The following is an 11,476-nucleotide window of genomic DNA, read 5'->3' as shown; positions in this document are numbered from 1 at the left end:
GGCACAGTGCGGAATCAGATTTAGCATAAATGTTGTTTGTTTTAGAAATAAAACCAATAGAATTAGGGCCCAAATTTAGCAATTTATAGTAAAACTCGATTCAGTCACAATTGGAAATGTAACAACATTGCTAAAAGTGTTTTTCTTAATTTGAAGGCTAAGGTTATTGAGTACGAGTATATTGGCGCATGAATTCATCAAGCGGGTAATTAGGGGGGTGGGAACATAGTTGTGTCACGTGTTGTCGATTATTGTGTCCATAAGTGGTTTAAATATTCAAAAATTTCCCCCGCCGTTTTTTGAAAGGGTAAGGAACTTAATTGCTCACTGTTTAAAATATTTGTTATTTTCAATATGATTTCATTTGACGGATATTTCATTCTTTGGATAGGTTAAGTTTGCCATTGAGACATAATTGGAATAAGGTTTTAAAAATTTCAAGAGAGTGATGATTTTGTGGTTATTTTTTAACTCTTAAAGTCTGTAACCGTTGTGATAAGCGAAACTTGAAAATGAAACGCATATTCGTTAGATAAATATATAAAGATATACCACTCGCAAAACATATGTCCATAATGCAGTACGTAAAACACTAATTTGTAACCATTCCCCAAATTTCTTTGGTATGAAAGAAATAGTTTTCAAGATATTCCAATTTGCAAAATAGCCTTCATAATGGTAACGGTATTTCACCTAAACTGACATCTGCAATGTATAATCTGCGATACTATTGATTTCCTTTCTATTCAATTGTTGTCCCCAATAAATGCCATCAAAACTATACCAGTGGATGATAATTTTTTTAAGGAATAGCGATACGATTAATTTGAAGAAAATGCAGAATCGAAATATGTATATCGAATAGGAGTCCACCAATCATGCAAATTTCCAAAGGTCTGCATGAAGAAGGCTAAGATGCACCTAGAAAACCAAATTTCAATAGGCTAACGGAAATAACAAAGAAGATAAGCTAATTTCCGTATCTACTACCATAAACGAATTGAACTTTTGATTATAGCGGCACTTGTTTTGAACAATTCGCGATCACGTTAAGTAATTGCTCACAATTAAGGTAAGGCTCAAACTGTGCATTTTGCGAATCACTCCGGGGTTTTCTACATCCCCAAATTGAACTTTTTCTCAAATTTTCATTGGGGCCCATTGCAAGTGTTCTTAACTATTAACTCGCTTTTGTTCGCTGGGGGTTTGGTTAAAAAGGCATGCGGCCTTTTCTGATCACTTTCAATGCAACAACACCGTATCTCCCTCCGTTGTAACCCTGTGACGCGTTTCCTCTCCTCGCCCTCAACAAATAGCCTCTCGTCCTCCATTATCCTCTCCATCCACTCCACCTTATCCAATCTTCTCCACTGTTCCATCTTCTACGTCTTAAACCTTTTCTCGTCCTTCTGGCTGATACTCGAATCGCAAGATCATTTTTCCAAACCATCCGAGGGACAGCGCAAGCGATCGCTTCAAGTATCGCCGACAAAATGGCGGTTCGCGCGATCATTCTCCGCGACGGCTCGAGAGATAAAGAAGACGATCGTTTCGCCGTTCTCATGCTTTTTCGCGTGTTCTTCTTCACTATTTCGACCGTAGAAACTAAACATTTACGTTTGAAAAATGTTTAAAGATTTATTGTTGTAGCTGAAAACACAACGAGTAAATCGACATATGTCACGACCCTACGGAGCTTCGGCAGGATTTTATACAAATGCTTAAAGTAGCGTTCTACCTTTTTTTGCGGCGATAGTGGTTCACACAATATTTTTAGGCATTTATAACTAACGACATTGATATTTGTCTCCAAGAGCCATAACCTTGAATATTCAATTATATAACTGTACTAGCTGACCCGGCGAACTTCGTACCGCCTAACAATCAATGAACTTACAGTTTACTTACACCATTTATAAATCAAGAGCGGCTGTATCGTTTTTAATCATGTTTAATTTATTATAATAAAATAAGGATACAAATTATATAAAAATACGTAAATGAGTACCAAAATCGCTTGTCAGAAAGACATTTTTTTTATTGAATCTGCAGAGGGTGAATCGGAGCACGTTTACGCGGATTTTTTTCAACAAATTTTCTTACGTTTTAGCTTAAGAAATTTTGGGCATTATGGTTTAATAAAGCAGTTCATGAAATAAAAATTATACGTATTCAGTTGTTGGCTATTTGCGTTATTAGCTGTAAAAAAATGTTTTTAGGTCCAAGTCTGTTGCATACACTTGGCCCATTCAGGGGGCAGGTTGACACGACCCCAGACCGACGCTTGACTGATGCTCAAAATCATGCAAGAAAAGCCCCTATGAATCAGCATTCGCATTAAATGACTTAAGGTGCGCCAGTTTTAGTATCTCTGTTTGGAAAAAATGCACTGCGTAAACGTACTGCATGCGTAAACGCACCACGGTGAGCCCTACACATTCGGGTTTAATGTCTTGCGTCAAGCACCTTCTGAGAAACAACAGTTTTTGTTTTGTTATCAGGTGCAAGATGAAGCGGATGAAGCTAAATAAATATAGCGAAGCAAAGCAGTGACGCAGCGACCCCCCCCCCCCCCAAGAGCTTAGAGAATTTTTTTATGAAAGATTTTGTTATTAATATTAGGGGGACGGATGACTAACAAACAAAACATATTTAACTATTCACACAGCCACAAAACCCACTATTTTGAACCATTTATCTTAAAAAATGTCTGGGTGAAGTGCCCCCACACTTCCCGCTTACCTTAGCGAGTTTTCTATACCCTACAGACCCGTGGTATTAGCTGCGCCCAAAACCCCCTATCCTAGCTACGCACTTGAAGCGAAGGAAAAATACAGAGGATGGTTTATCGACTCGTGAGCATAGCACGCTAAATTGACCATGAGAAAATCATGGGTTTTCATTAGCACATGAGCACAAACAACACAAAAACTGAAAGAATGGCCATGCAATTTTTTAATCGTTATCACGAATGCAACACGAATTGTAAATTGAATACGTTTAAGCTCATAAAGGGCATATGAGTTGAGATCATGGAATCTACGGAATGAGGACTTCCTAACCTTTGAATTTTCCTTTGAGTAAAGTTGCGTGAATCACATTCATCACCAATTTTTTTAATGATCAAACACGTTCCGTTGGATAGTTATGGTTGGTTTAGGCTTCGAAAGATCATGAGCACAGAAACTACAGTTTTCTGTAAATCGTGCCTTGGTAAGCCAGGTACGTCCAAGGACTTAAAATATTCAGATAGATAGTTGGTGATTTCGTCTTCGTTTGTTACACATTTAAAAGATTCGAATCCATGCAGAGTACGAACTATTTGAATTTACCTCGTTTTAGTCATCCACATCTTCGTTCTTGCTCGCTAAATCAACCATCTTTGATTCTTTTGGTGATCAATCATACTCTGGAACTCTTTGTTGATGAGCTCACTGAAACTAATTTGCAATCATTCCAAGGAAATGAGTCAAAACTACTCGATTCCTTGGCAGGAACACGGACATTACCGTTTGTCAACAATTGCTTGGAGATTTGTTTACAAACACGTTAGTGAAGTGTCAACTCGAGCTGGGCCATGGCTGGGCTTACAATCAGCTCGAATTAAATTTAAAAAATGTAATTTCAATTTAATTAATATTTTGAATATATTTAGTAATTAAAATGTTATATTGTTACAAAATGCAGTTATTAAAGTGGTAAAAACCAAACAAATTATTTAATTTGTAGTTTTGACCGACTTATCAATTGTTGTGTTACTATAACTCCTAAAAGCATGTCCATAGGAAAGAGATGAATTTTTTTGTGAAATTATCCTTTTTTTAATGGCCTATATGTTAACCCCGCCTGAGACGAATCCAAAGAACCTAATCTCATTGAAATCGGTGCAGCCGTTCTCGAGTTATAAGTGTTCTAACTAACACGATTTTCGACTTTCTTTTATATATATAGATTATATTTCTTGATAAGATTACATTACATTAATCCAACGACACAAACATAAAAAACAGTCTGTTTATGAACACTGCTGTCCTGTTTCAATAATGTACTCGAACAAATAACACGGAATTACAGAAATATTAAAGTTCAGACCAATTTATAATCTCTAAATTTGCTAAATTAATTGATTTCACAAGGATGCTTCCGGAACCACTATGCATCAATCTTCTTATATTTCACTCTCCAAGTTTAGCCACTAAATAGGATCACGTGCTCTACTCAAACTTGAGGCTAAACCTTAGAGAGAATTTTTATCTCACGGCTGTACAAAGAACTTTAGTTTTAAATATTCTCAACAAGACTTATCTTATATTAATTTTCACTCCAAAGCAGCAGATAAAATTATAAAGTCATGCAAAAAGTAAATAAAGATCAAATGAAAACTACAAATACCTTCCGCAACACACTTTATACATTAAAATAAAAGGTCACCTACAGCAACGTATTGTAAGAAGACAACACAAGTATGAATACGTGATTCAGTCCAGCCGAGCAGTAAAGACGTATCTCGCTCCGAATACGACGAATGCTCAGTCTAAGCTCCTCAAAAGGCCTTTAGCAAGCAATGGAAAAATAAAGCTGATTTTGTGCAATTTTTAAACTAATTCTAACATTTAAACAGTTTAATGTCGTCGACCTGAGTCGTATGAAACTAAAAAATTACTGACAATAACAACTGTCAATGTGAAAATATTCAAAAACACAAATATTTATGACTTACCTTTGATCATAAGATAACCTAGGGAAAACATGTCCAACGGGTGGATAACAAGATAAGGATATCTATAAGAAACTTTTATTTCTGAATAAATGTCGTACATACAAACCTGTTTAGGTTTTGCTTTTGTACATTCACATTTGTTTTATGATTTTGTCTTGAATAGTGTATCATTAAAGTACAAATGCACAAAGAAAGAATAACTCAGAATCATTTTCTCAGAATTTTATTACGCAGACGAAAATAGAGAAAGCTCGATTCCATGGGTAACCAAATAAAAATTCATCCGTCGAAATAATTGAAAAACGAATTGTTTTTCCTTTCAAAGCTTCAAGTTTTTGCTCTATGTAATCAGCGGGAATTGTAGGATTGAAATTTTATTTTATAAAGCAAGAAGTGAAGACAAATTATATTACAAGCATCCTCTTTCAATATTTGTGAACTTTTGTCTGTTATTATGTCCGATGCTTATTGACAGGTATAACTCAATTAGGTCATTCATTTATGCAATGGAAAATTGGTTAACTCAAATAAAATATATAAATCCATTGATTGATATTTTAGTATAATTCTCATAATAATAGAGGATAGATTTACGTAAGCAATATAATTCGTCTGAACTTAAATTGTTCACCAAGCACGCTTTCAAAGTGATTTAATTATTATCGATGAAGTGGCTAGATAATAACTATGATTATAAATCCATCCATTGAAAATTATTATGAGGGCATAATTTAAAATTTATCTTTATGTGCATCAATGCGCTGTAGGAAGTGGCATAATTTTTGTGAGGAGACTGAACTAATCTGTCTTTTATGTTATTTTTTCATGTACATTGACCACAAAACCTGAAAGAGTCAACTATGTCCAACAATATTAGGGTTGTAACAATGTAATTAATTGGAAATAAACTCATTACCTCATTCGGGCGTCTATACAAAGCTAATTCCACTGCGCTAAGTCAATTTTATTGGAAAAAACACCAAAGTTGAAGGCAGCTGATTGCTTAATTGACCTCATTGCTCAAGTTATATCGCTTCACTGTCTGGTTGCGTTATGTTTTTAATTTTCAAATATTTAATTGAGATATTTCCATTATTCTGTCGGGGATGGAAAACAGCTTCGAGTGCACAAGTTCAATTACTACAACGTCACCTGTTATACATTCTTCAATCAACCCCCAAACACTTAGTTTTACTATATTTGGAAAAATCGTTTAAAAGAAGAAACAATCCATTAAAAAATATCGAGTGTTTCAAAATGAGTAGCGTTGTTTCAGTGCTTTTTAATATTAATTACACTTAATTCACAGCTATACATAATACTTCAAAAGAAAGAGCAACTCAAACTGTTTTTTCTTGCGAACAATGCGAATATGCACCCAACTTTTCTGCCGCCATCGTTTAGAAAGCGCTGTTAGCAAATATGGCGACTAGTGAACAGAGAGATGAGAGAACAGGTGTTTAAAGTTTCCCAAGACGGAATCATTAGTTACTATGCAACTTGCATTCCGTATGATATTAAATATGGCTGTGATCCTCCTAGTGGTAAAAAAATCTGTGCCTTCACCACCAGCTGACCTTTCCGAATTAAGAAATGGCATCGAATCAGCTGTTGCAAGTATTACTGGAGAGATAATAATCATTGTTTGAGAAGAATTCGCATATTGTCTGGACGTGTTGCGGGTGACGAACGGTGCTCACAATGAACACTTACAGGCTTTTATGTAGAAATTTTCCACCTTATCATTCATTCAATGTTAGATTACGTCGTTCCGGGAACTCTTAGGGAAATTTGGGTACTAATACTATTCGACGCTGCGAAGTGAGAAACTTTATGATGAAGATAACATTATACTTTGCTCTTCCTAATTCACGTGTGACACAAGTTTTTTAAGAGAATGTTTGATATAAAGTAGATATGATTTATCTTTATTAGTTTTGAGTACCGTTTATGTAAAATGAATTAAAAATGTCATCGTTATTTTTTATTTGGTGACGTGTGATTCCTCATTGCAACTTTGATAACAAGTTTTAAAAATCGGAAGTTTTTGAAAAGAAGGCTTATATTTGAAAATATTGATCAGATTTACGAGTTATGTCGTACTATGTTAGCATGCGTTCTGGTACCTTAAATCATAGAAAAAAAAGCACTGTCTATATGATGTTTGATTTCTTACCGTATGTATCATCATCATCACTGGACAATAATCCTAGGATTGGTTTGAAGCAGCTCTCCACTATATTCTCCTCTCAGCTAATATTTTCACACCTGCGTATTTCTTCTCTTTCACATCTCTCTTTACTTGTTCCATATATTTTGTTCGAGGTCTTCCTCTTCCGTTCTCTCCTTCCACTTGTACCTCGACGATTGTCTTCATCAGGCCGTCATATCTCAAGATATGGCCTATAAGGTTGTTCCGTCTTCTTATTAAGGTTTTCATGAGGCTTCTCTTCTCTCCTACTCTTCTTAGGACTTCCTCGTTACTAACTCGGTCGATCCATTTGATTTTCATCATTTTTCTGTAGCACCACATTTCGAAGGCCTCTATCCGTGTTTTCTCCGCTGCGGTCATTGTCCATGTCTCACTTCCGTATAGGAGCATACTCCAGATGAAGGTTCTTATAAATTGTTCTTTAGTTCCATATTTAAGTTTCCCGCTGTAAGCAGGTCTCTCTTTTGGTGGAATGCTCTCTTCGCCTGGGCTATTCTGCTGATAATTTCTTTCTTACTTCTCCCGTCACTAGTTATCTTGCTTCCCAAATAACAGAGTTCATCCACCTCTATCAGTTTTTGCTTCCTTATTTTAATGTTAGTCTTGGCTTCTTCTCTTCTGCTGCATACTAAGATCTTGGTTTCCTTCGTGCTTATTTTCAGTTGATATCTACCCATTACCCTACCCATATTAACCAGAATATTTTTCAAATCCGTAGCTGTTTCTGCCGTATGTATAGTCTAATAATTATTACAAAGCGTTAAAACCCAGCTCTTCATTTCGAAACACCCAGTACTGTAAAAATACTGAAGTATAACAGGAGCGCGGCGTTACGAGGTTAATTCGTGGAAAGAACGCGGAGAGGGTATAATGGCCTTGGGCAGAAGCTGCATCGGCGCGGCGCCAGGAATTCGGACCTAAATGGGAGCGATTAAGCATTTCCCCAGTGTTGGTGGAATCGATCTCGAAAATCGTCGAATGCAAAGTCCGTGACCACCGCCATTTCCCCATTTCCAGAACCGAAATGAGTGCTTAGGGCGGCGAAGGCAAACAGCACGAAGGAGCCAGGGAGAATGACAGAATAGCCAGGGAGCGGTCATTTTCCTTTCGCTAACGATATCGTTTTCCACACAAACAGCGCTTGCGTTCGGGTTTCCCCTCCCATAGACTTTAAAGCCGGTTCCATTCCTGTGAATAATCCAAATAAAAGCTGAATATTATGGCAGACGTGATTACCGATTCAGTCTACGCAAACAAGCATTAGAAAAAACTCTTGCGTAACTGCAATCTAGAACAAATACAGGGGATTTATAACGTTGAAAATTCGTAGAAATTTATTCAAATAAGCTACAGTGCTGCTTTTATCGTTGTTTTTAAGGCTTCTTCTCTCTGATAGTGCCAAGAGGTGTGCCTACCCGGAAGGATGTGCAATCGCAGGATCTGTATGACGTGGTGTAGCAAGCGGTTAAGAGAAAAGCACGCAAAGAATATATCGAACATGACTAGAGGTAGCATTAAGGGGTTTGAGAGCATTAGATACACCTACGCACCAACTGTGGTCGCAATTCGTGCAGCAGTATGGAAAACTATAGCAGAAAAACAAAAAGACATCCTCTTTTCTATGTAAGTACCAAAGTAAGGGTGTTTCAAAAAGGACTTCAAACATTTGAAAATTCATAAAAATGTATTCAACAAAGGTACAAAATTGGTTATAGTGTTCTTTCACAGGAAAATACATTAAAATTCGACTCGCGTTGTTCGCTAATGCAGAATCGCACCGCAACAAGCGCTAGCGGCATTTGCGTTAAAGATGGCTGCCTTCACTAGACCCAAGCGTGCTAGCTATGCATATTGGTTTGGAGACTAGCTGCCGTCTAGTCTAGTCTAGTTAGACTAGTCGGCGAAAAAAGTTCAGCGTAATTGTCGTGCAAAATACGCTTAAGATCTTATGATATACGCCACACAAGCAAATTGAAAAGCCAACAATGTGTACGATGATGCTCATTTATTGGCACAGAACAATTAATAACAGATATCTTTTTAGAGCGTAAAGATGAAGCCATTTTAGCGCCGCAATACATTTTCAGATTCGATATAAAAGTTGAAATAAGAGAATTTTGCCGTATAATAGGTTGAAGATTTCGTTTTTGTTCCAAAAATAAAGGGCTCATCTATGCTATTCTTCTACGACTGTTGTCTTAACACTTCCCGCTGCACGCCTATCGTGGCGGCTGGCGGGCTAGAGAATGCAAATGTAAATGTCATACAATCCGTCCGTCCCCCCATAATTCACCTCACCGCATACCTCCAAGTTACGATGTAAGAAATGAAATTTTTTTAATAAGAGCGCGGCGAGACCGTTTAATATTAGAGAGTAAAAGGCACCACATAAAAAGATGTGGAAATGAGACATTGAAGATGAAAGAGATAAACTTCGCAGGAAGAAGCTGAAAATCACAAGTATGAAGGATGAGGCGCATTTTAATTAAATTAAGGAGCAGCGGAAAATGTTCAGAGACTGTGGAAAAGAAATATTGAAAAAAAAATAATAGGTTGCCACACATTCCTCGAAAAGAGTATGTACTTGAGGAAACCGCCAGTGTACCACTTTCATGAGTGTTCTGCAGGCTTAAAACGCACAAACTTGGCTTAACTTAACTTTGGGGCAGAGGGAATGAGGAATAGACGTCTGTTAGTTCATAACAAATTAGAATACGTTAACTTGAGGAGACATGGCCATTAATTTAAGAAATCTCAAAAATTTTCAATATTTTATTAATTCTAGCTGAGTGTGCAGAATATTTCAATGGAGTCAAGAAATTATTAGTTGTTAAATTTCATAGTATCCCCGCATCATCACCCGAATTTTACGTTCAAATAACAAAAACAAACGTCTATCTACGATTTATTACTACCGAAAACTATGATTTATGTCAATTTTCCATGCCTAAGAATCGTTCATTTCAAAAGTTTCTTTCTTAAACGATACATATCTACTTCTTACTTAATTTCGGACACAGTAGCAAGGGAAGTAACACTAGGTTAAATTGTCGTGAGCTGAGCTTCAGTCGCCTAAAAGGAGTCCGGCTTTCAAGTTTATGAGCCACCATGGCGACTTGTCACATCACTTTCACCCGCAGCGAAAATACAAATTCCAAGAGCTCGGGCTAGTCCTCCTTTCGCAAGAAATTCAATTAAAATGAATCCCCCTCAGCCACCACAAAACTCTAATTTTAAGACACGCAGCCCAGACTCGGAAGGAGTAATGGCTGGCTCACGCAAATGAAGAATGAACAATTTAGATTTGATACTGCAGGAAAGAAAGTTGGGTGAGTAGTTCACAGAATATAAAGTTGTCAGTTACTACTTTAATTTCTGAAATACTGCGGCATAATTGCCTTATCTTGAGGTTAAAAAAGAATAAACTGACTCCGAAAAAATGTTTGACCAAACCATTCCTGTGAATAACCCGAATAAAAGCTGAAAATTATGGCAGACGTGATCACCGATTCAGTCTCCTCAAACAAGCATTAGAAAAAAACTCTGGCGTAACTGCAGATTGAAATATTTTCCGCATTTTAATTGATGAATTCGTCATCAATTTGATAAAAGCGGCGAAACTAGAACACATAATTACATCTCCAGATATCGGTCAGTCAAAATATAGCTTTAGGAAAGTTTGAATTATTCCGTACTGATGTTTCATGGGGCCTTCAATCGAAATATGAAGTATGCTCACAAAACTTCGTGACGCACAATTCAAAAAAATAGGAAATAGAGCCAGAAATCATATCCCACAAATCAGGATGCCAGTTAAATTTTCTATATAGTTCTTCAAAATATATTCCTGAAGAAGAAAGTATTGGATGAAAATTTTCAAACCCTTTATACCGCTGTCATTTATGAAAGCAATCTTCGAGAGTGACATGAGAGAGCATGCAGAAAAATCGATAAATTTTTGATCGCAGGTAAAAGCCGAACGGTTTGTGGGAAAAAATAAGAATCCTCCAGAGTTCCATACCCTAAACCAATTTTTGCCTGCCTCCAGAACGTAACAAATATTTTTATTTTCCATGCATATTGGAGAAACCACATGGGAGTTGAGGTGACGCTGGAGCAACAAAATATTATGGAGACGCTATGCGCTCAACGGATGGAATAGGACGTTTATAAATAACACAAACTATTTTTTCATTCTAAAAAGTAAAGTAGCAGTAAATATTTTAAGATTTTTGTACAGATTTTATACTAACTTAATCTAAATAGGATTAATATTATCAGGGAATTAGAATGTTTAATATCACCTTATGTAATGCTAGCCTACCATTTTTTCTTTATCTTAAAATATATTTGGAAGTATATAAATGAATAGAAATTTATGCATTAGAAATCTTTACGCAAACAATTCACTATTTTTATCTATTTTAAACCTTTTCATTTTCACCATATACACATACACGCACTTATTTCACCATATATATATCATCGATTGAAACGGTCATAACGAGAATCGTGGAAGCTGTAGGTGCTCATTTAGATGCACT

The sequence above is a fragment of the Ischnura elegans genome, chromosome 5 (assembly GCF_921293095.1).
Source record: "Ischnura elegans chromosome 5, ioIscEleg1.1, whole genome shotgun sequence".
Taxonomy (NCBI): Eukaryota; Metazoa; Arthropoda; class Insecta; order Odonata; family Coenagrionidae; genus Ischnura; species Ischnura elegans.
Note: the sequence above shows the minus strand (reverse complement) of the source record.